Source organism: Lycorma delicatula, chromosome 2, assembly GCF_047948215.1.
Source record: "Lycorma delicatula isolate Av1 chromosome 2, ASM4794821v1, whole genome shotgun sequence".
Classification (NCBI taxonomy): Eukaryota; Metazoa; Arthropoda; class Insecta; order Hemiptera; family Fulgoridae; genus Lycorma; species Lycorma delicatula.
The window spans coordinates 175,417,683-175,444,225 of record NC_134456.1 but is presented as its reverse complement, the minus strand read 5'-3'; the positions used below and the strand labels follow the sequence as shown (position 1 = coordinate 175,444,225).

General features: G+C 31.4%; 1 protein-coding gene across 4 annotated transcripts in view; it reads left to right on the top strand.

The window, feature by feature from the left end:
- The window catches only part of sm (heterogeneous nuclear ribonucleoprotein L), a 514,959-nt gene that overhangs the window by 300,284 nt on the left and 188,132 nt on the right, over positions 1-26,543 (top strand). The gene's annotated exons all lie outside the window — the stretch shown is intronic.

Genomic DNA, 26,543 nt, shown 5'->3' with positions numbered 1-26,543 from the left:
AGTTATTTATCGACCGTTTAATAAGAGTGAATGAAATTTTACAAACAAAAATCAAACTCCTTAATGTTGTAACCGCAAACGTACATTTATTTATTCAAAAAGCGGCACACAATACCTATTGTAGGACATTTTTACTGCAATACATTAACACTTACATACATACGACTTGCGATCGATAAAAATACAATTTTTTAGTATTTAACTATACAAAATATTTTTTAGTGTATGCGGAATCTAATAAACGCCTACCTCATAAGCTAACATATCGGTCCAATTTTTTACTTTAATCGGTAATTCTTAGTTAATAAATGTAATTTATTATTTTTACTGTTACCCGGATAATTGAGATTTTCTAAAAAAGAAAAAGTTGTAAAAAGGGTATTATTTATCGCTATCGTATAACATATATATTCTGTGAATCGTTTTAATAATAAAACAACTTTTGTATGTGTTTTGGGAGCGGCTGAGTTTTGTAAATTGATTTACTTCGTTAATAATGACCAAATATGTAAATTTTACATTTCACAGAAGTTAAATCTATTGATATAAGTTAATTTTTTTAAATTTTTTCTCACGTTGTTTGAACTTGGAACAAAGTTACTATACAAAACAAACAGTTTTTCTGTACATCCTTTTAAATGTGAAGAACCGTTGTTTTACTTAACGTCCCACTTAAATCTGTATTGGAAAAAATTTTTTACCTCACCTAAGTTAGATCAATATTTCTTTTTTTTTGGAATAACTTTCTTGTGTGGTATTTTTTGAACTAGTTAAGATTGTAACCTATTATATCTTTCAGTAGAGTCGCGTTTTATGTTCTTTTAACAGACAGCTCTGCTAGTTTTCCTTAGTAATGGAATAACACGAAAGGACCTCTTATTCAATGGGTAAAAGAGTGGGAGATCGAGTGCGCGAGAGAAGCAATAATGTACGGAAATCGGGGCAAAGGTTCGATTTAAATTCTATTTTCTTTCCTCCTCCGGTAAGTGTACCGATACGTTGAAAAAATTGACTTCAAGGACATATATATGTCTATTCGCCTTATTTGCTTAATTTTGTTAAGAATATTATCGTGATAATTTATTCATTATTAACCGTTTTTTTTTTTTTAAATGTGTAAAATTACTGTAGTTAGTTTTGAAATTTAACATTAATAATAATTTTGAATCGATCTTTAAAGGCTACAAAAAAGAAGAAAATTCTCGATTTGACCTTTAGTTGTAAATTTTGTCAACATATGTTCTCGCCAGAGAACATATCTGGTGTAGTCACACCAGATGTACCGATTTCTATGATTCTTGTTTTTATTGTTAATATTTATGATCAGTTGTAGCAATTTCTTTGTATTTATCATAACTTAATATTGTTGCAACATAATGTGTAATGAAGTCATCCTGGAAGATTCATTCCAATATTTGAAATATTTTCTCTCTAAGTTAAGAAAATTATTTATAGGACGGGGCAAAACTTATATACTTCCACATAAGCCTTAACTCATACTCGATAGTATTCGTCGTCTCTATGCATTCCTTTCATTATTTTTACATTTTATATATTCGTGCATTTGGTTTTTTTACGCACTGATGTTTCGCAACACCAAAACAGTAAACCTTACCACATTGACAAATAATAAAACATTAAAAAACTAAATCGACTTCGAAAATGTATAGCATAAACAATACTTAGAATACATGTAATAAAATAATTTAGTTAAAGCACATGCTTTAAATATTTGCTTGCATTCTATTTTATATATATATATATATATATATATATATATTGCTTTTGTTGGCAGAATGTATTATTAGGAGGTATAAAACTTAGCTTTCTCCCCTGGTAGATAACATCGTTAAATTAATCTTCCTGCCTGATCTGAAACTGTTGACATCTTATTTAACGTGATCGGGTTTAATAATGAATAGTAAGCGTAACGTGACTGTAAGGCAGTTCTTCGAGCAGATAATCCGTGCGTGTGTGTTCGTGTGAATGTTTGATGTTAATGGCACCCATTAACTGGCCACTGAATCAAGCAGATAAGCCTTTGTGTCACTGTTATCTGCGGTCAATTGCTCATTGTGCCGACCTCTACTAACTGGCACCATACAATCGTTCGTACTATGCCGTCGTTCATAGCGCTGAAGCTTTCCTATCTACTAAATCCCTGCATCGAGCAGCGGATAGGGTTTCGATGTGGCGTACAACAGTTGCCCCGAAGAAATACCTCTATACTACTACTGCAACATCGCTGACTAACGCTACACTTGTTGCGCTTTTATATACAGGTTTTTGCTCTTTTATCTCCCCTTCCTTTTTAATGACCCTGACTAGTTAATATAATCTCCAGTTATAGGGGAACGGATATAACCGATGTAACATTTTAGTAGTTAACTAAACGCCAGTTACATAGCCTTATTAGTTTTTAATAACGTTTTAATTATTTGAATTTTTATTTTCACAGTGATTTTTATTGATTTTATAAAGATTATCCCACGGGCATACCTGTTGGTTCGTTTAATTAAATTTTTTTATTTGTAAGGTAAAATATTTATCGGTCGAATGTATTAAAAAATTTTTCTTTTTGGAGAAACAATAGAATGAACGTATTCCAAACATATTTCTTACTTTTATTCATCCTGTTAATTTTTATTTTTAGTTGTCAGGTATATCCCGACTTTGAGAAAAAAAAAAGTCACATATTATTACAGCTTTAGTTGTGGAGTATTTATGTGGTTTTGTACAAAATTCACAGTACTTTAGAAAATCATATTTGATGTTATTATGGTCATTATTGATTTTTTTCTTATACAGATTTTAAAACTTGAATTTTTTGCACTTCTCATTCTAAAATAAGCACGATTATTCTCTGCAATTCTACAACAGAATATAATGCCTCTTAATCCAGCTGTAAAATTAATCTTTTCATTAATAATTTAGTCGAAAGGTATATGTGTCCGATTCTTACTGTAAGGTGCCGCTTATAAAACCACCCATCAGCGATTCATTTCTATCTAGCCTATTTGAGGATTGCAAGTATTTTATTTTTGTGGAGTTTACTTCTCTTAAAACTCATTTTAGGTGCATGATGTTAACATTAAAATATTTCTTATTTATGTAAACACAGATCTATGGAAGTTAATTTTTTTATGTTAGTTTCTACGTACAGAACATTATTTTAAACTATTTTCTCTTTAGTAAAAAAATTTATTAAGTCAAATTATTTTCTCTTAATTAAAAAACAACCCTGACTTTTTCTGATCAAGTCGTTATACATTGTGTTTATTTCGTAAATACACCATACATTTTATACAAAATAAGGGGAAAAAATTATTTTTATACTGGCATATTAACCGGGGTTGAAATAGTTTTATATTTAAAATTCTGCTTAGTGCGATGTAACAAAAGTGTGAAGTAGCCTTTTTAAAAATTCAGCTTCATTATGTTATTAAAAATTACAGAGTTTTGCTTACGTAAAGGAGTAGTGCTTTTATTATTTATATTGTTTCTCGTATGAGTATTTTTTTTTTATGTTCCAGTTAAAGCGCATTAAATATTTAGCTTCTCCTATATGATGGAATTGTGTATTACATATAAATATTATATTTTTCTACATCACTAGTAGATATTCAGTTATATGTGTTTTATATATATTTAATTCTTTAAAATACGTAATATCTGATTATGCGGGATGATTGTTGTTAATTTAATGATGTTTTTTTTGTTAAAAATTATTTTTTTTTTTCTATTTTTCTGTCATTACAGAAAGTGGCTTTTATAACTAATGTACAGCGATTAATAAAATTAATATCCTTAATAATTTTTTACGATCTTGCGATGAAAAATGTTAAAAAGCAAAAAAGGTCCATAAAGACATAGAAAATACTGGTGATTTCCATATTAAGTAATTTTAGCATAGAAGATTTTGGTTAAATGAGGATCAAGGCCGTTATGTGCAGGAAAAGATTAGCCAGAGGATTCTGTAAGAATTATACTGCGGTTTTATTAATAAGAATTCGAATTTATTACTCGTCTGCTTATATCGTATTTTTTTATTTGTCCAATTTTATTATGTCGTGAAAGATATACAGTGAAGTTTCTTTTTTTTGGAAGGTTGTTAAAATCTGTATGAAAATACAGATCCATATTTTTTTTTAAAGCACACTTCGTATATAAAGTGCGATACGGTCCATATCATTCGTGTCATTGTTCTTGATAAAGAAGGAATGCAAAGTCGATTTACATATCGTTATCTGTGCATTCTTGCGGCGAATAAGATTATGTTTTTGGACCATATCTAATTTCATTCGAATTAAAAGAATTTGGGGAAATATATAACGAAAATGGTTTTCTTATTTTAAAACAATTTAAATTATAAATTCTTATTTTAAATTATAAAAAACTTTCAATTTTAGAGGCTACTAAAGGCTTTCAGATCACCTCAATCCGCGTGATTGCATCAAGTTTTCAAGCCTTCATCAGTTTGGTTAAAATATAACCGGTAATAGAATCTTCTAATATATTAGAAGATTTGAACAGCTGCATTATTTTTCATTATCAATTTGTTAAAAATATAGAAATCTACAAAACTGTTGGGTGATTTAAATGTATTCATAAAGTTCATTTTAGTGAAAGTTTAGTTTGAATTTACTCATTTAAAAAACTACTCGCGGTTACAGCTCACATTCCATCATGATGGATACGTATCGAGAACGAAGCGTGATTATTGTTCTTATTTTGTATACGAAACAATAGTACATTATTATTCAACAGTTCTCTCTCTCTACTAGTAATTACTGTTGTATTGATGACAATACTGACAATACCTCTCTGACATCTTGTCGAAGTTCAGTGACTTTTTGACCGTGCACAAATATCGTTGGTAAATGGTAAATTGTTTTTTACGAAGAAATATTATACATTTTATCTTAATTTTTAACTTTTTTCATTATAAGATGATTTACGTGCATAATTTTGAATTATATACGTTATCCATAGTTGTTGATGGGTGCTTAAATTATTTCTGGTTTAGTGTGGAGAATTAAATTGCAAAATTGAATAATTTTATTTATTGTTTCTCTTTAGTCCGTTTGCTGAACTTCGTGTAAATTTGTAAATATATTTATTAACGTAACGAATTTGATTTTTTTTTAACGTACAGCAGTTAACTGTAGGACATTTTTTGTGTCGTGTACTGTTTAAGCTGTTATATGTAGTCTTAATTTTAATTTATTACCGTTTTTGTTTTACAATACAAGGTTTGTGCACTTCTCGGAGAAGTAGTATATCTACCTAACATCTGGGTTTTTAGTAAAATTTGGTTAACTTTGCAATATGAATCCTTTACGGTTACTGCCTTTCATTGTGTTGTTAGTAATTTTGTGGAGTGGCAAGGAGACCGACTTTTCATTTCCGACGCCCTCTCTTACTTCGCAGAAACGCAACGATGTTTTAAGAGTACAACGCACTACATATTCGTATGTTCATTGTTAACGAGTAGTCCCTGCACATAAGCCGTAAGTATCAATTTGAAAACTCGCTCCCCACTGACTTGCTGCATGAGCGCGTATGAAAAATAATCAACATAATATCAAGTTGAGATTTTTTTCTCAAAACGACTCACCCGATCGTCATCAAATTCTTATATGCACACAACTTCAGATATATTAACAGCATATTTCTACGATTTCAAAGAAATTGATTTAGGTTTGGAGATTTTCGAACCACAAAATTTTGTACTAGAATTGTATAAAAAATTGTTTTGTCTGTAGAAAATTGTTTACCTTGTAAATTTAGTAGCTTATGTCGACTTGTGGTTGAGCTTTCAATTATTTTATTTTATTTTTTTTCAGTTGTGGTTAACAATTTTTTTGTAGCTTTAGCATTATATTTTTTAACCGTGCACAACTATCGTTTGTAGAGTGTTTTACGAAGAAATGGTTATACATTTCATCTTATACAGATTTGTATACAGTTTATATTTTTTACAACATAGGGTGTTTTACTTGTATAATTTTGAATTTAACTCTATCAGTAGCATTGAACAGTGTACTTTTACTAAGGCTATGAAAATCCTGAACCGACGGTATATAATTTAACTCCTCTCTGATAACGCTTATCCGTGCAAATATTTACTGAGAAGTTCAATATAGACAAATTAATGTCATGTGCACGAATTTTCTTTAAAATTATTTATATTTTTGAAATCGTGCATTAATTAGCCGAATAAGATTAACAAAAATGATGTTGATTAAATGTTTTATTAACAACGTGTTATAATAGTAATTTGATGGTTCACTATTTCATTCTCGTTATTAAATTTTCGATTTTGTTTCAGATATTTTGAATGAATTTTTCACATTATCATTTTTTGTTCTCAATTTATGGTTTCAAGGAACGGAAATAATATTTATCGGAATCGCATTCCGATCAGATTATCGTTCACGTTTTGTTATCAGACTTGAATAAATCGGATAAATTATTAAGTGGGGGGGGGGACATTATTTATCTGTGAAACTTAAATGACGTTTGAGCGTTACCAGTATAGTAAACGTTAATAAGGTTTTGTACTTAACGATTTTTTTTTTTAAACGGTATATTTTCGGAAATGAGTTATTAAAATACAAATCTTTTCATGCTCTGCAATAGCAAATTAATATAAATATTTGTGTGTGTGTGTGTGTGTGTCAATACGGTAAATATTAAATGCTGCACTCATTCATTTCCTGTTCTATTTCATTCTATTAAAAATTCATTAAAATAAATGAATTTAAAAAAATTTTATTCATTTACATTAATGTAAATGAATAATGTAGCTCTATAATGTATTATCATATATTTTTTCTTTTTTATAGCTGTATTGTGTTCAGTACTACAAATATGATTTTTTTTTAACAGTAATGCATTTTTAATATAAAAATTTATTTAAAAAACATTACGTGTATCAGAATAGCTTTACTTTTTAATATGGTACTTTTTGTGCCTTGTACGTATAATATAGCCGTGCACAATATAATCTTGTAATCTCCAGCGTTTTTGTTTATGCAAGTGATGTTTCATAACTCTACTGTATTGTGTATCTACTGTATTATAAATTTTGAAAAATTTATAATGCTGTATATTTTGTATAATGCTTCAAGCGGAGATTGTTTTAGTGGAAATCTTTTTTTTGTGTATATTAGTGGAGTGATGATGCTTTTAATGATTCGATTGTATCTGTCTTTTACAAATATTAAATAAAATGTAATAACTGTCTTATATTCCTGAGTTTTTATTTTCTTTTAGAGTTAAATAAAAGGAAGTTTCATTTCGCTAAACTTAAACGTACTTTTAATTCTATTTATTTACAACTTCTCTGAAAGTTTAGGAAAAAAATATGTCGTATAATTTTGACGGCAGTGTTGTGCCAAAAGCGTTGAAATAATTCTATATTTAGCCTATTATAAGTTTTATCATACATTACTCTCCTGTATTCGTGAAGAATTAAAACTGAAAAAGAAAAGAAAAATCAATTTATTTATTGCAGTTGAGTTTTTGTACGTTTAATGTGTTCTTATCCTTTTTCTGATTAAATATTAAGTACTTTTCTAGACGGATTTGTTTTTCATTATAATTTTTAATCACGTGCGCTTTTAATTTGACTACTTAACAAATGAAAGATATTATTTTTGTTGATAAATATTTATCACTGTTTTTATATGTTTTTGATAAATATTTTTATTTTTAGATGTTTTTATTATCACTTATGACGTCTCTGATATCGGACCACAAGCTTTTTTGTTCAACCAACAAGACAATGGGGTTCTGGATACTCTTGAAACTGTGTTAATAATTCTAAAGGTATTTCAGTTCCCGCGTGAATCTCTCTAAACCTCTTAGTAATTATTTATTAATTCAATTAGTCAACTTCTCACTGGACTGTTACGAGTCGTGCGTAAAATAAGCGCTTACCCCTCTCCCGTCAGGATGGTTTTAGGGTTTCAGAGCGATTTTAGAGCATCCCAACCCCGTAGGGGAAGACCCTAGGGGGGGGGGGTGGCTTCCGTCGCCACACCTCCTCCCGTTCCTAGCCATGATGGCGATTTTAGAGTAGTGTGATTTTACTCTTAAAAGACAATAACGATCCCGTTGTGGAACGATCTATGTCGCGGCCGCAGCCAATGTTCTGTTAAAAGGAGCCGAGATTAACGGTTCCTTATTCCTTCGAACGATTTAATAGCACATGTTTTACTTATGTAGCTTAGATCAATACTTGTTCACGAAAAACGTTTTAAATTTTATCCTCCATTGTGTGAATGTATAATGCATTATCTTGAGTTTTTAAAATTATAAATACGGTTAATTTGAAAAACTTCTTTTGTGTCTAAGTATTTCAAACAGATTTACATGAATGTTACAGTGGTGAATTATTGTGGGAAAAGTCCTTCATTTGCAATTACATGCTTCAAGGGGAACATCTTTCATTCTTCCGCGCGCGCGCGCAAGTTATCGTTCAATTCTTTGCTTCGGATTTACTCGCTTTTATTTGTTATCTCTTTAGAACGAAAATGTTATTCCGACAGTTACGAGGCAATTCGTATGACAGAAACAATCCCGCACACGTTCGAAGTGAGGGTATAAAATACGATCAAGGTTTAAAATTTTTGAAAGATTTGATATTAAATAACGTGAATAATCGGGAGTCAACTCCCTATTATTCGCGGTAATAACTGGGAAGAGAATCGCGCTTGATCCATATTTAATAGTGTAATATTTGTTAAAATTAACTAATTCTGTACTGTAGTACAGTATTTACATGCATTATTATATTAAGGTATAAAGGTATATTAGGTATTAAGGTAATTTACATGCATTATTATTTAATTACACTACACTACACTATACTGTTACGTACTAGGTAAAGTTATTCAAATTACATACAAGGATATAACAAATCTTGATTATCACTAATACTGTACGTAAACAAATTGTACATTTCAATAGTGTGTGTACTATGTAATGCATGAACATTGGCTTTTTTAAAACTACAATACCTAATGAGAAAAAAATACAAATATCAAAAAAAAAAAGATTGTGCATTTTACTTTTTTAATACGCAATTTATTACTTTAGTGTCTAAAAACATTTTCTTTTAATTGAACTCTTCGTAGTTTGCATAGCATAATAATAATTATCGCACAATGAACTATCGTCCTATCATATCCACAGTGAATACAATACAGCATTATCATATTCAAAACAAGCCCAAATTCAAGTAGCAAATGAATGAATGGAGTAAACCTACCACAGAACGATGAAAAAATTTTAGCTTCTTTTAAAATTTTTAAAACTTCATTTATTCCGAGAGGCATCGTTGTTAAACCGCTCGCGGATAATCAGGAGTTGACTATTAAAAGTATATTATTGTTATGTAAATATAAGAAATTCGTAAAAATAACGTAAATAAAATAATTATGCAACTAGGAACTAAAAATTAAAATGGAACTCCTGTTATTTTTAATGTCTGTCGGGAAACTATTTGCGCATTGTTACATTGCGAATCCGTACCCGCCAGTACATTTCTACCAGTTTTCCCGATACTTGACTGTTTCAGTAGAATTTCCGATGAGAAATACTATTGTTGCTGCTGGTAGAGTTAGTAGCAGGTAGTAGTAGTGTTTCATCGTTAGGCTGTGGTCTTGATGGTTTGTTCAGTTTTTGGATCTGTTAACGGAACTACACTGTTGTTTTATTTATTTATGTAATAACCGTGTTACGTCTTTTTAAAGAAGGATAAATCATGACGATTTATATTCTCATCTCATTATTTTTTATTTATTCTAATTATGTTTTCGTTTGTTTTTTTAATATGTAAAACTGTTTGTCTGTCATGTACATTTTCATCGCCCTAGAGCGTTGAAACATTACGGAAACATTTGCGTTCCCTCATCTATTTTAAGTATTTAAGAATCAAACTTGTAATACTTTCGATGTTTGTTTTTTCTTGTCTTTTTTCTTTCTTTTTTTTTAACGTTTAAAATATCTTTTGTTCATGTTTTTGGAAGAAATAAGTGTTGTTATATTCGGATATAATTGGCCTTCACCCAGTTATTCTTTTTTATACGAATTCTAACAATATCTGAGAAATGTTGTGTTGTTTAAAGCATTTATATGCGAGCGTCATCGGTTAGTAGCCGAACCGGCTACTGCATCTGAAGTGTATTGTAGTCCCAGCGGTTATAAAGATATGAAAGAACATTATTATAAATTATCCGTAACGTCGTTTTGTTGTTGCTATTATTATTATTAAGCTGCCGTACAAACACTAATACTTTTAAATATACATCACGTTTGTCTCGGTTATGACCGAGGACCTAGACCGACGTTTAGTAGTTATATTGATTTAAATTCTTGTATACATCGGTGCTTATAACGGCTGAAAACTTAAGAGCCGTGACGCGAGGGCGCTGCAGAAAAATAAATGTATCTCGTAGGTTTAACTGTAGCTAAATGGGTCGTCTACGTTTTACCTCTCCTCGTATCACCTCTCCCTTTAACCGCTAAAAATGAACTGTATTGTTTATTTATTTAAAGCATTGAAAGCTATTTAGTGTTGCATGTTAATGTTTTCCGCTTACCGGTAAAATGCAGATTAAGTACGCGACTGTAGAAAAAAAGTAGTACATTATTTACCATTGTTACATACTTTATTTAGAATTTTTGACTCTGCTTTCTAATTTTCTGCTTAATCGTGTCGTATTGTATAGTATTTAAGTATAAAAGCTATATTTTCTGAATATTTACTATGATATTTTATGCAATCGAATAGTCACGTTCGTTTTGTTTAACTAACCGACAAGATACAAAATTCAATGAAAATACAAAGTATGTTTCAGCTTTTTGTATTCGATTAAAAAGGCATAAACAAATATTCATTTGTTTATTTGAGAAAAAATTGTCGTAATTTTTTTTACTGAAACTATTATAAGTCGAAAGGATAGTATTAATATTGGACTTAATTGTTCCTAATTACAAAATGAATTAAATCTGGCTTCATTCCAGTTGAACTATTGCACGCGATTGATGGATTTATGTAGTTCGATTGTAAACGAGAAAGCTGGCTATGCTCGCATCCTTATTAACCCTGTTTTAAACTCGTTAGTACCTAACAAAATGCTTCGATTTTAATGGTTAACAATAGAATCGCATGGGGTAGTTTAATTTATAACCTATAAAATAACTAATAAAACTTAGTTGCAATTGCAATATCGTTTTTTATTGGGTTAGGAATTATATCGGTAACGTTTTGTAACATATATCTCCTATACTATCTTTGTTATTGTGTTAATTTAGTTGTGTGCAATTATATTTTCAATCGTGAAAAACAATTTCAAATCGGTAGTTTTTTGTAGTGAAAGTGAGTTATTTACATATCTGTCTTGATCGACTGAACGCTTAAAAAAAGTATAAATTTAAAAAATCTGATGTGAACACCACATAACATCCTTGTATGCCTATTAAATTACGTATACACATTTTAGTGTATATGCAATACAAGTTTTACCTATTCACAACTAAGTTAAGTTTCAAACTCAACGAGATCTATTTTTAAAAAACATGAACTTTATTTATACAATTAACATTATTGCAATTACTGTACGTTAACTGGAGATAATTAACATAATTAACATAATAGAACGTTGAAGTGCATCGAACGAGTACTGCAATAGAACTTAAAAAACGTTCAATTTATTTTTCTGTCAAATAATAAAATAAATGATTTTTTTTAAATATACAATTTTTAGGAAATTTTGCTAAGAAAATCCAAAAATAATAATATTCTAAATTATTTTAAATTAATCAGATATTTCACCAAATCTGATGTGGACACCAAATTGACTCCCTTGTACGCCTATTAAATTACTATACGCATTTTTAAAAGTACATAAAATTTTATTTCACAGGTTAATAATTATTAATAAATCAATATAATTAAATTTTTAAAAAAAGTTAAAAAAGGGATGAAGTCTGATTTGAACCGATGTGCCTTCCCCTTGTAAGATCCAAATATTTCATTAATTAACATTTTATTTAGGTAAAAAAAAAAGTACCACTTACATGTCGTTGAAAAGCTGCCAACGAGAGCATACTACTGCAGTCCGAAATCCAGATGTTTTAGATTTTGGGCGGATTTTGTACATTTATGGTGGAATCAATTCCATTCAAAAAGGGAAGTACACAACTAGATTTACAGCCGTCCTAAATCCAAAACTTCAACATCCTACGGCTAATCGTTTTTTTAATTATGCGAGATACTTAACGTACGTATGTACGTACAGACGTCACGCCTAAACTAGTCAAAATGTTTTCAGGGAGGGTCAAAATGTATATTTCCGTTGAAATCTGAAAACCGGCATTTATACAATACTTCCTTTACTTCGTACAAGTAAAAATTGGCAAAAAACAGTTTTCGTCGTAAAATAAAATGAAAAGCTATATATGTTATATAATAATCGCTCATAAATTGTAATTAGTGAGTAAATAAATTTTAATAATTTTACTGGTAGACTTATAACCAACATGTTGTGTGTGTGTGTGCGTGCGTGTTTTGGTTTTCATCGTGAATTAATTTTTTTTTAAGGCGTTACAAAAAATTTTAAATTTATAATGTTCTGTAGTGTATAAAGGATGTTCCAGGAGGATTCTACTAAACTTCACAGCCGTTTTTCTGTCATTAAAATAATGAAAAGCTTTCATATATATATGTCCCCGATTTCTGCTCCTCCGCTGAAATGATGCCCTACCTAAATTCTGGGAATGTCTTTTTCTCTCTTGAAGCAGATAAATGTAAGTTAATTCTGTTTGTTATAATTGACGAAGAATGCTATTAGGTGAAGTTGTACTATTCGTGAATTAATACGGGTGTCTATAGACCATTAAAATATGCTCATGTTATCATTTCATTTCAAGGCAACTTCTGATTTTTGTTGCATTCTTTCTCTTGGCCTACGAATATATTTCTTCAAACTTTTGTTTTTTTTTGTGTTTGGCAAAAGCGTTTATAAGAAATTAAATTTTTTCTCCTCCATTTCTTATTTTAACTAAATTTTTAATTATTTGTCCTAATATTATTAGAACAATTGCTGCTCAGCTTGCGTGCCAGTGAACTTAATTTTTAGAATTCCTTTCTCTACATTTGAAGATAAGTACAAATTATTTAACAATCTAATCTACCTTTAGGTAGTGAACAGATTTATGATAATTCTGGAATTGAATTACACGTAAAAATAAATGAAAATAATGTAGTGATTTTAATATAAAGAATAACATATAAATGTTTTTTTTAATAAAATACATACTGTCGGCTAAAATACGTATTTCTCTAATAAAAGCCGTAAGTATTTTGCGATTATGATGTCAAACGATCTTCCAAATATAAGTTAATTAATTTTTTTCACGTAATGTAAGTAATTTCGGAAAAACTGATTCGGTTAAAGATTGAGATTATAGGTTTGTACCTTAATTGTACCGGTTTCATGAAAGCTTATGTGATGAAGCATTTTAATTTTTTGTCAATTGTCGTCTTAACGAGGAAAATGTACATCCCTATTTTATTTTATTTTACTCCGTAAAATATTTCCGGTTGTTTAATTAGTTCCGTTGCAGCCGGTCAGTCCGATGTCCTTTAGAAGATTTCTCATAAATAATTACTGAAATGTATACGATTTAAACCGATATCCGTAGATTAAGACTGTAGCCTGACGAAATATTATTTGATTATTTAAGCCCGATCAGTTGGTGTAGTTCTAGATGGCTTCATATTAAGTTCCGAGTTGTTTCGAGGCTATTCCTGGTATTTTTTAATCTATAATTCATTCACGCTCATATTTTAAGTTATCTTTATTGTTATGACACTGTTATTTATTATTGGGCTATCTTACATTTAAAAATTTAACTCGACTGTAATTCATAGACCAGTAAGCTACTGCATCCATTTTTTTGTAGATATAAAATTAAAGTAGCAAAATTGAAAGAATCTGATTACTGTCTCAAGTGATTAGGTGTAAAGTGGTCGCGGTTAGGTCCTTGCTCGTCTAATTCATTGTTCAGTAAGCCTTGTTATTACAACAGTCTTGTCATTTTATTAATTTTCGAAAATTAGTAAATTATAGGAGAACGCTTTTCTTCTCTATTAAACATATCTGCCGCTTTTGGTATACTTCATCATATACTCAAAAATGTATTATGAATAGTAATAATAATAAGTGGATGGTACAGGTGAACCATCCAACACGTTTATAATTAAAACATGTTGAGTTGTAAGGATATAAACTACAGTGCATTTTTCGTGCATTATCAATATTATCATTACATTAACCTGTACTTAAGCGTCATTCGTAGTGTTGTTAGTTAAACGTTGATTTTTGAAACCGTGAACCGATCTAAAAATGCAGTTAAAACCCTTTTTGACAAAACGAAAAAAAAAGATTTAACTGTCAGACAAAAATCATAGACGTGGACGACAGATGTTTTTGATTACCGGACTCTTTCTTTATTTGTTGTTCTCGATGATATTATTTACACTGATTTGTTGTTACTGGCATGATTCCATTGAAAAAATCAGTTATTACGTTAAACGTCTACAATCTTCGTATAGAGAGTAACGTGTGTGACGTTTGATAGGATAGTTAACTACAGACTTAATTTCTTCGGTAATATAATCTGAAAACTTTTCATTTACCATCATAATAATAATAATAATAATTCGTTTTTCGTAATTTGTAGTTTTGTTAATCGCTTTTATCGAATCTATCAGAATTTTTATTTCTCTCAAAATTTTGTAATTAGATAGTGCTAATCTCGGATGAACTGTATTTTAAAGATGGTAAATTCTTTTTTTCTTTGATTCGTATCCAAATTTTTTTTCATAATAAACTGGGAGTAAAAGTCTATTTGTAATTGATTTTGGGTTTAATTTCAAGCGATTGTCAAAAGTAACAATCTGCTTCTTGATACGTTTTCTTAAGGCAGAAATTGGAATATATTTGTTACCTCGTTGCTTTTTTTCAGTGAACTGTGAGTGTAGAAACTATGCAGTCAGTGAAACTCTCTACTGCCGTAATATTGTATATTATCCGTTGCGGTATTTCGAAATAGTTTATTTCTGGTTAATGGTTTACCGATGATAGCGCTTGTATATCACGCATTAATTACGACCGTGAACGTAATGCGCTACTGACTGATACCTTTTGTCAAAGATATCCGATTCGCGTATATTTTACCTTTAAGCACCCATTCTGCTTTCCGTCTAAACCCCTGTATGAGGCAACAGATTCATTGTCTGCTACTGTATATCAATGTACCAGACCCACCGAAAAGTAAGCTCTGCAAGTAACACGTTCGTACTCTAATTTAAGAAATGATCTCTGTAATGAACAACATTATTCGAAAAGAAAAGCAATTCGGATTGGTGGCTCTTCGATCGTGAAATGTTGAATTTTTGTACACCGCTTCCGATCCATAGGAAATGTAAAATCAAGAAAAACTTTCATTGTCCAGCGTATTGTGATGTACGAATGCGGGTTATTTTTTTAAGAATAAAGTTATTTATGCGATGTTACCGGGTAATTAATATGAATAAGAAACTAAGAGAGATGGTATTAAATTTACGTTGTGTAAAAGTTTGTTGTTAATAGCTACTCCATTATTTAATTTACTTAATGCATTTTATTGAATAAGTTAGATCGTAATTTAAGGAAAGCTAGAGCTGGTTGTGTAGCTTTGTTGGTTTAGTTATTTAATGTTACTTCATCAAATTTAGCCGTAAAAGCTTGCCGCGAGAACTTTATTATAATGAATAATATTACTTAAGTATAATAAATATTTTGCGTACCACTTCATAGAGATAAGATTTATACATAACAAAAATTGTAAAGGTTGTTTGATGTTTCTCATTTATTGCTCTGTAACTGTGATAAACTGTAATTGTTCTGCGGATACAGCTGTTACAACAAAATTGCGGATACAACAAAATAGAGTATTTTATGATTAATTTCCTCTTTTTTACGTTGTCATTTTTGTGTTCTGAAGTACATCAGTACATTAATTCCATTTTAAAAGTTTTATCGGTGGCTATTCAGTTTGCTATAGACTCGTGATTAACTGTCGCCGTAAGAAAAGTCTGAAAGAAGTCTTCTTTAAATTTATTTTACTTACAGATTTAAGGAATCTTAAATTATTTCTTTATTTTAAATATCGTAGCTTGTAATGCTTTTTTCTCGGCTGAAAGTGTTGGGTATTTTAGGTGTTATATTAAGATTAAGGTGGAATGTTAAATTAAGATTTAATAATATTAACTTTTCGGCGGTAAAATTTGAGATTTAAATAAAATAACTTTATGCTTCAGGTAGTCGTCGTTCGCTCAATGTTGACGATGAATTTTTATTTTTAAGCACAATAAGAAAAAGTTTTACGATGAAGGTGGATACTTTAGGAAAACATCTTCGATGTAGGAGGGTTTTGGATTACTTTACATAACTTATTTTAAAGAGTTCTTTTTCTACGTTTTTGTTGGAAATAAAATTAGTTTTTGTGAACGGTAAGTATTAAAAAGGAAGGTTATTAAAAAGAACTCTTTGTTTCCGAATAACGTACGTTACTGATATTTTGGGTTACATACAATATGGTTGTATTATGACATCTGTGAAGAGGTTTTTCTCTGGAAAACCGAATCAATATAGCTGTTAAGGTCAAGTATTCTTTAACAAACCACCACAGAAGTTCAACTAATTTGTTGCTCTGGGTATCGAACGAAGCTTCGTTTTCTAGTAATTTATAATAGTAATTTTCTAGTAATTCTGACAAATTTGATATTTTTTATATTGATAGTTTTACTACTTATGTGAGTTTTCTTTTTTTGCCCCCGTTCATATGGCTATGGTATTGTGACATATTTATGAAATACATCGTAATCAATTTTTATTTGTTCTATATTTCTGATATAATGGATTGATTCCGTTTTACTGTCAGCGTTTTGACATTTAGACAGTTTTTTTAGACCTTCTTTCCAGTAAGTAATTTTAAACGTCAGAAATGTTTTAAGATGTCCTGTAAATGAAGACAACTGATACGTCGAGAGCTTAGGGATTTATAAAGCTTTGAAATATCCCTTCTATAGTATTACAATTGAATTCATCATTTTTCTGTTTTAATTTAACCAGAAAAATAAGGCGTAATATAATTTTCAGCTATATTCTCTGTGCGAAATTACTGTTAACAGTGCCGAACCCAATTCTCCAGTTTCGTAGTTAATAGTCTTAATAAAAAAAACTTCTTTAATGAAATACTGACTTAGACTGTTTTCCTTAAACTGCTGTGCTGAATATTTAATATATATTAAATGGTTATATAAACTCTGATAGCAGTTTTGGAGTACAGGTCTCTCTTGTATAGACGGTCAGTGCGGAATTTAATCAAGGAAATGCCAAAATACGAGCACGTACTATCCGACGGAGCTCACGTTCAAGGTGCTGTGTGTGTTTGTGGTGCGGTTTGTGACCGGTCGGTCTACTTCAGCGGGCAACGGGAAGATTGTGTTACACCAGCAAAACATCATTGTCATTATCACAGTGCTGCTGTCGTCCGCGTAACACACCGCAAACTAACGTCCCATCCCTTCTAGTCGACCGACAATCCGCAATATACACACAGTCTACAAATCACACATCAAACATAGCTTATTACATAACCACATTTTCTCTTGCAGCAAAATATTACAGGATTATCTGACGTATCGGTACTCTTATCGGGCAAAATATTTATCATTGGGCTTAAGCGCTGCAGCGTTGTTTGTTTTTGTTAGTGTAATTTACTATTATTTATTGACTTAAACCCTATGCTGACGGAAGGGGGATATTTTGGACAGTGGGAAGTGAAATTGTATTGATTGGGGAGTATCTAATAGGATGTGTTGGAAGAAGTGAGTTTTTGTAATATTACATTATACTTTCGATTTTTTTAAATTTATATTTCACCAGCATCTACTTTCTAAAATTGGTCGTTTTAAAACCTGTATTATCTTAAATTGTAAGCTGTTAATAAATAATAAATATATATATACTAGCATCCCCGTAGCGGCTTCGCCTGCTTTATATGGTTACTTCCGTTTCCATCGCGGTCAATTTTTTTTTGTTTTATGTCAAGTAACCGGAGACAGGTGCAACCAGTTGCATCGTACATATAGTAACAGTGGCAGTTAGTGTTGGTTGAGCTACCTCCGCGCTGTTTACCGCCGCACCCCTTAAAAAAACTAAAAAAAAAACAAAAAAAATGGTTTTTAGATGCTCATCTGAAGATTAGTAGATTTGCAAATCTCAATCTACTGAATATGTATAGTTGGAAATGGGGAATAAAATTCCAAGTTGTTCAAAAAACCTTCTTCCTTTCTTCACCCCTTTCAGAGTCTGTCTTAATTTCAGAAAATCGAGAAATTGGGTTTTTAGATATTCACATGTATATTATCTTAAAAGAGTAACAAAATATCCTTCCTTAGCGTGCACTTACTCGTAAGAAGACCTTATATACAAATTAAATAGCGCCCGCGACGGGCGCTATAAACGCTAGTAATCATTTACATGCGTTTCCCGTCGCGGTCAAGGGAAATATAGCCGGTCATGGCTCGCTTCGCTCGTCCACCCATCTAGTCAGAGGACTCTTCCCTGGACCCTTCTGTGTTCATTAAACTTTGTTTTGATGATAATAAAAATTAGAAATAATGAATATAGTAAAAATTAAATCTAGTTAGTTAAGTTTATAAAAAAAAATACTAGTATATTGTAATTTCTTCATAGTATATCAGTTCGGTCAGTACTTGACTCGAAACTTAGTGATCTAAGAATGAAGGTTTCAAAACTTCGCCTCCATCTTAAAAATATTAGTTATAACTGGTTACCGGTACTTTGTACGGATGAGAATATATTTTGCCGGGTTCTCAGCGTCATCTGACGAACACTACTAGGTGATGAGTTTTTACTTTATTTTATGTTTTTAGTCAAGTAACCGGAGGCAGATGCAGTCAATCGCGTCGCACATAACGTAACAGTTGCTGTGTTGGTTGTGCCGCCCCGCCGTACACCGTCGCACTCCTTAAAAAATCGAAATTCCAATAAACTAGAAAATGGTTTTTAGATTTTATCTGAAGACTATTTTGCAAGGCCCAATTTAGTGAATATCTATTTCGGTTTAGTACAGTCGGAAAAGAGAAAATTTGCAATCATTGTTCAAATTTCTTTTACTTTTCTTTATACTTTTCAAGGTCGAATATCGAAAAATCTAGAAATTGGATTTTAGATATTCACATAAAGATTACACTCACAAAAAATCAAGTTTGCCTTGGCTGACGACTAGTTCGTTCTTTACAAGACTTAATGATGTTTTTTTTTTCAATTACCCAAAATTATCAGTTACAAGCTATTGTTTGGATTATGTAACAAGCGGATGAAGTTTTCATTTAATATATTGATTCTTGTTCTTTAAAAAATAAGGATTTGATAGTAATAATAGGATATTAGTTGTCAGAGTACTATCTTATTTATTTACGATAATTGTCTAATTGAAATATGAAAAAAAGGGATTCGTCATTGTAGTATTTTTTTGTTTACTGTATTCTTATATATTGCAGCTTAATTTACTTTTCTATATTGCTGTGTTTCATTTTTCGAGTTTTCAAATTTTCAGTTACGTAAAAAGTCATTTTTTTAATTGGGAAAAGTTGATTTTTTCCGTATAACGGTACATTTGAAGAATTCATGTTGGATGGTGTTCAGTTGTAATGTAAATCCAATCGCCCTACTCTTGACGCTGAAAAATGGGAGGGTGCGCGCCTACGTAGTTATGTAAACTGTTGGCCTTTTCACTCTATCAGTGTCAGACTGTACAAGTTTTTTAGTATTGAAAAAGATAGGAATATCTATTTTATACTAAAAGGATAAATGGAGTTCGTACTGACCGTTGATCAAGTCGGGTCTGACCACTCTGTTTTAGTTGGTTCTTTCTGTGTTAGTAGAATTCTATAGCGAAATCAACTTTTTTTTCTTGTTGACTATTCCTTCATACGTGTGTGTACGTGCGTGCTCTACGAGACTTGCTTTTACAGAATTCGGTTGGCTCGTGCTCGATGCAATTTAATGTATTTAATGTACCTTTGCCCTGCCCTGTTAACTCTTAAAAACCAACATTCATCTGTTATTATGACAGTAAAAAAATTACAGGAATTCTGTTTTTGTATAAATTTAATATGCGGTTTTCGATAAAAGTTAATTAAATTATTTATTTATTTTTTTAGTCTTCAGTCATTTGACTGATTTGATGCAGCTGTCCAAGATTCCCTATCTAGTGCTAGTCCCCCCCCCCCTACATCGGTATACCCCCCTACATCCCACACCCCTAGCAATCTGTTTTACATAATCCAAACGTTGCCTGCCTACACGATTTTTTCCTTATACGTGACCCTGTAATTAATAAAGCGACTATTCCAGGATTCCTTAATGTGTGTCCTATAATGTGGATTGTCTGTCTCTTCTCTTAACTTTATTTTTCCAAATGCTTCTTTCTTTATCGATTTGTCTCAACACCTCTTCATTTGTCTCTCTTATTTGGGATAGGAAACATCCTTCTCAGACTCCCTTTCTTATTACGGCTTCTTTCTTATGTTTTTCCTTTATTACTGTTGCTGTTTGGTTCCTGTATATGTTAGCAATCGTTCTTCTATCTCTGTATTTGAACCGTAATTTTTTTAAAATGCTGAACACTTCATTCCAGTCTACGTTATTGAATTTCTTTTCTAGGTCTATAAATACCAAATATGATGTTTGTTTTTCTTTAATCTTCCTTCTAATAATATTAATCTGAGGCCTAAAATTGCTTCCCTTGTCCATATACTTTTTCTGAAACGAAATTGGTCTTCTCCTAACTCTTCCTCCTCTCCTCTCAATTCTTCTGTACAGAATTCTAATTAAGATTTTTGATGCATGGCTAGTTAAGCTAATTGTTCTGTATTCTTCACATGTATCTGCTCTTGCTTTCTTTGGTATCATGACTATAACACTGTTTTTGAAGTCTGACGGAACTTCTCCTTTTTATAAATATTAGACACCAGTTTGTATAATCTATCAATCGCTTCCTCACCTGCACTGCGCAATAATTCTACAGGTATTCCGTCTATTCCAGGAGTCTTCCTGCCATTCAAATCTTTTAATGCTCTCTTAAATTCACATCTCATTATTGTTCCTCCCCTTTCATCCTCTTCGACTTCTTATTCTTCCTCTATAACACCATTTTCTAATTCATTTCCTCCGTATAACTCAATATCTTCCACCCACCTATCGACTTTGCCTTTCGTCTGAAATCCAAGGTTTTCTACTAGTTCTCTTTGTTCCGCCTAAGTTCGCTTCTGCTGATTTAAGAATTTCCTTTTTTCTCCCATTTTCCTTCTACATTTTCTACTTTATCCTTTTTATTCAGACCTCTTGCGATATCCTCAAAAATCTTCTTTACCTCCTCTTCATCTAGCTTCTCTAAATTCCACCGATTTATCTGACACATTTTCTTCAGGTTTTTAAACCCCAATCTACATTTAATTATCACTAAATTATGGTCGCTATCAATATCTATTCCAGGGTAAGTTTTGCTGTCGACGAGTTGATTTCTAAATCTTTGGTTAACCATGATATATCTATCTGTAACCTTGCAGTATCTGGCTTATTCCATGTGTATATTCTTCTATTACGATTCTTAAACTGGGTGTTGGCAATTAATAAAGTGTTTCGTGCAAAACTCTATAAGTCGGTCCCCTCTTTTATTCCTTTTGCCCAGCCCGTATTCGCCCACTATATTTCCTTCTTTGCCTTTTCCAATACTTGCATTTTAATCTCAAACTATTATTAAATTTTCATCTTTTATGTTTTTAATTACATCATCAATTTCTTTGTATACACACTACCTCATCGTCATCATGGGCGCTTGTAGGCATATAGACGTTAACAAACGTTTTCGGTTTAGATTTCGATTTTATCCTTATTACAATGATGCTATCGCTATGCATTTTCAAATACTCTACTCTCTTTCCTACCTTCTTGTTCATTATGAAACCTACTCCTGCCTGCCCATTATGTGAAGTTGAGTTAATTATTCTAAAATCACCTGACCAAAAGTCGTTTTCCTCTTCCCACCGAACCTCACTAATTCCTACATCTACATTTATCCTATCCATTTCCCTCTTTAAATTTTCTAACCGACCAACCTTTTTTAGACTTCTAATATTCCACGCCCCGACTCTTAGAATATTATTTTTTAATTTTTGTGACCCCTTCCCTAGTAGTCTCCACCCGGAGATCCGAACGGGGGACTAGTTTACCTCCGGAATATTTTACCAAGGAAGGCGCCTCCATCATTGCTATATGAAAATGCCAGAGAGCTACATTTTGTTGCAAAAAAAGCATCTGTAGTTTTCCATAGCTTTCAGTTGCGCAGTACCCAGAGGACTGAGTGATGTTGATATGGCCGTTTAAGTCGTCCTGACCTACGCCCTTAACTACTGAAAGAGCTGCTGTCCTTCTTCATTCTTTAGTCTGAGAATCATTTCTAAGGAATCATTCCTTAGCCTGGCTCTCAACAGATACCTCTCCGATATGGTTGCACCTTCGGTCCAGCTACTCTGTATCACTGCGCACTTAGCTCCTCACCAACGGCAAGGTCTCATGATTCATAGAGGGAGAATTTATTTTAATCGGATAATTAATTTATTACTTTGAGAACGTAATGAGATCTATTTTACAATTGGTCATCGTTGCAATCACGTTTTTGTGTTTGCAAGGGTCCCTCATCGAATTTTAGCGAAATTTAGTTGGAATTTTATTTAATTTTGAAGTTATTTGTTTTTCAGCGTAAAAATGTACCTTTTGTCCCTGGACTGCCAATCAGCTATAACCGCTTGAGTCGCGTCACTTAAAAAAACGAAAATTTGTCTTTGGACATCAGAAGTTGTTAATGTCATAATTAATCATAACGTTGTGGTAATCTGACATGCAACATCAATCGCTCGTGAAAGTGGGACATCCGTTTTAAAGAGTAGCGAGCATTCCATGCTAGGATTATTAGGGAAAGCGTAGAGTAAGATGTTTTCTTGTCGCCTTCAGACACTATATCGGTCTGTTAGCACGAAATTATACAGAAACGTGGGCGATGTTTAGAAACCCACCGGGTTGATCTAGTGGTGAACGCGTCTTCCATAAATCAGCTGATTTGGAAGTCGAGAGTTCCAGCGTTCAAGTCCTAGGAAAGCCAGTTATTTTTACACGGATTTGATTATTAGATCGTGGATGCCGGTGTTCTTGGTGGTTGGGTTTCAATTAACCACACATCTCAGGAATGGTCGAACTGAGAATGTACAAGACTACACTTCATTTACACTCATACATATCATCCTCATTCATTATCTCTGAAGTATCTGAACGGTAGTTACCGGAGGCTAAACAGGAAAAAGAAAGAAGGCGATGTTTAGAAATTGCGTAAAATGAAAATCGTTTTCTTGTAGAAAACGATCTGTCTAGTACCTCCAACGCTTTACATTTGTCACGCCGTGGAATGATTATGTAAAGCAATAAATTAATATATATATTTCTACAAGATCCAATGCGTTATATAGTCGTACCCTGACCAGTTTCAGCACGAGAGAAAGACGTAATATTTTTAAAATGTAATGAAGTTTCCGTTTTATTGCGTTTGACACCTGTTTATACTTCTCACGAGTGTCGCTTATTTCAGATCTGTATTAAACGATCGATAAGTGTCCTTAAAAATTACCTTATTACTATCTTGACTTTTTAAACTTTGACTTTTTTACCATGTCGATCGTCGTGTAGAGATGATGATACGCGGTCCAATTAAAATGGTTGCCGATTAAAATCTGCTAAATCGTAGACTATCAATAAATTTGAATCCGTATTTTCTGTAAATTTACTTTGTGATAAAAATCTCTATCAACCTAATATAGTGCGGTAACCTGTTGTTTGTAGTGAAGTTCACTAGGAGTGAACTGTGAAGTTGAAAAGGAGTGAATTTACTTTTTGATTCGCATTTTATATGTTTAAAGAAAACTTCAAAATATTTTGTAGTTAGAAAAATAAACATATTATATAGGGATGGATGTATTTATTTTTTATTGTTGGACGGAAGCCGCTTCGATCATTCCCTTTGATCACAAATACCTTACCGTTACGTCGGGAGAAATAAAAACAATAGATCGGATCCGATTAGGGGTAAGGTTTCCAGTCTGTATTAGGGATTACGTACATAAAAAATTTGTGTCGCGGATGTTGAATGTTGGATAACGCCCTCGTGCGAATATTTGTAGCTTTTACCTCTGTGCTACAGTGCCTCTTTTGACAGTTTTGCCGATCTGTTCTCCAGTTAAAAGAATATCTCTTAACGGGACTACAAAAAATAATAATTAATTTAAAATTTATTAGATATAACTTTCATAATAACCATAATCTGTAATTAGTTTGGCCTTTTAAAAGTTAAAAATCATAATTACCAAACTCAAGCCCTTTCAGGATTTAAAAAAAAATTTAATATAAGATTCGTAGTGATTTACTATTTAATAAAGCTTGTATTTGTGGTTTTTTCTGTTTTTTCTAACTAGATTTAATTTGGTAACTGCTGCTTGTCGTACAGTCGTCCTATCTTTATTTGAAAATGTTTACTTATTAAAATAAAGAGAAAAAATGGAATTTTGTTGTCTGTTTCATTTATGTTGTTAAATATTAAATCGCTCCATATTGTTTGTTCATTTAAATTAAATTTTCAATAATTACAAGATTATTTTAATAAAATATTTTGTATATTTATCTTTTCTGTATCTTATAAAACATATTTTAGAGAGGTTAAATATATAACGCTCTTTCTCACATGATAGTAAGGTGATTTAAGAAAAAAAATTATGAAAAATTCTGTGAAATTTTTTTGTTCGTTTATGTTTCTATTTATCCAAACAAATGGTTCGAATGTGGTAGGATCGATGAAATCCTGTAAGATATTACTAAAATCTTTCATTAAAAGGTAGGTAAATTTATAAGAAAAGAATATCAGCTTGATTCCCGGAGAAATCATATTGAAATGATTTTAGTTATTTATCGGTCTTACTCTTTCTAACCGACAACGCCTTAAAGCCATTCTTAAAAAAAAAAGCTTATGTAAAAATTAATAGCAATAAAAATTGAACGATACCCCGAAACATTCCGCGAATAAGGTATAGGTTTTGAAAAATAATTATAAGCCTATACATTTCTATAGGTGAGTAAAGATTGTTTTTCAAATGTACTTTTCACATTAATACCACTATTAATTTTACTCTGCACAATAAACGAATGTCGTATGATTTCTACATTTTTAAGGTGACGCATTTAAAAAAAATGATTTTTGCTTGTAGAAGAAGATAGGAAGTCTCAGTGTATATCAAATAATTTCTTGTTAGCATTTTGTTGATAAATACGTTAATACTAGATAATATTGAAATTCAATGGTTCTTTAAATAAATCTATAAATAACTTTTTACAATTTTTTCTTTTGTTGCAGGTAAGATCAATGCATTTGACAATAGAAGTTATTTTATACTGCCTTATATGAATGTAAGTTATCATTGTGTATTTAAATTTTTATATAACAATTTTTTTTAATTTTATTATATATATTTTTGTATTAACGTAAATATTATTTTGCTTGCTTTTCTTATTTTATCTTTATCTTGTTTTGTTATAGTTTCCGTTTACTTTGTATTACGTCATAGATTAGATTAGGAAAACGTAATTTATTCGGATTGCTGATTTGTTTGTAATCTCTTTGACAGTCAACAATCTATAGGTAGGCTTATTATCTAACAAACCGGCCGACTTCAGCAATAAATCGACTCAGGGATGTGTATTAAAATAACCGTATTTTAGTTACCCTCTTAAATTGTATTATAATATCCATCCCGCGTCCCAAGCTTAATAAGGATGACAGAATAACATAAAAATAATTCGATTTGAACAATGGTAGCTGCTTACGTATCTTATCTTATTGCTTTTGTCTTTAACAAAAAGTACAAGAATCCGGTTTTCCTATGAGATAAAGGTTTTAATATTGTAAATAGGTCTATCTAGGTAATATATGTTGGCCATGCTTTTGTAATCGTCATAGAACATACATGCCTGGCCTTCTTAGCGTCGCCAGTGTTTTTGTCGTGGAGCTGTATGCTATTAACAAGGTCTTAAATATATTTAGCCTAGCACTCCGACACTTACTAGTCTGTTCAGATTTCATGAGCGCCTTGCAGGCGATTAGTGACATGTATTCCATACATCCTGTTGTCTGTGACATACAGTCTTATCTCTGAAATGAGGCGTAACACAACCTTGAGCTTCTGTTGGATTCCTATTAATATTGGAATTTCAGGCAATGAGCACGCTGTTCATTCTCCAAAAGAGGCCTGTTCGTAGCCTTCTTTCACTAATCGCGTTGTTGGAACGATTTTA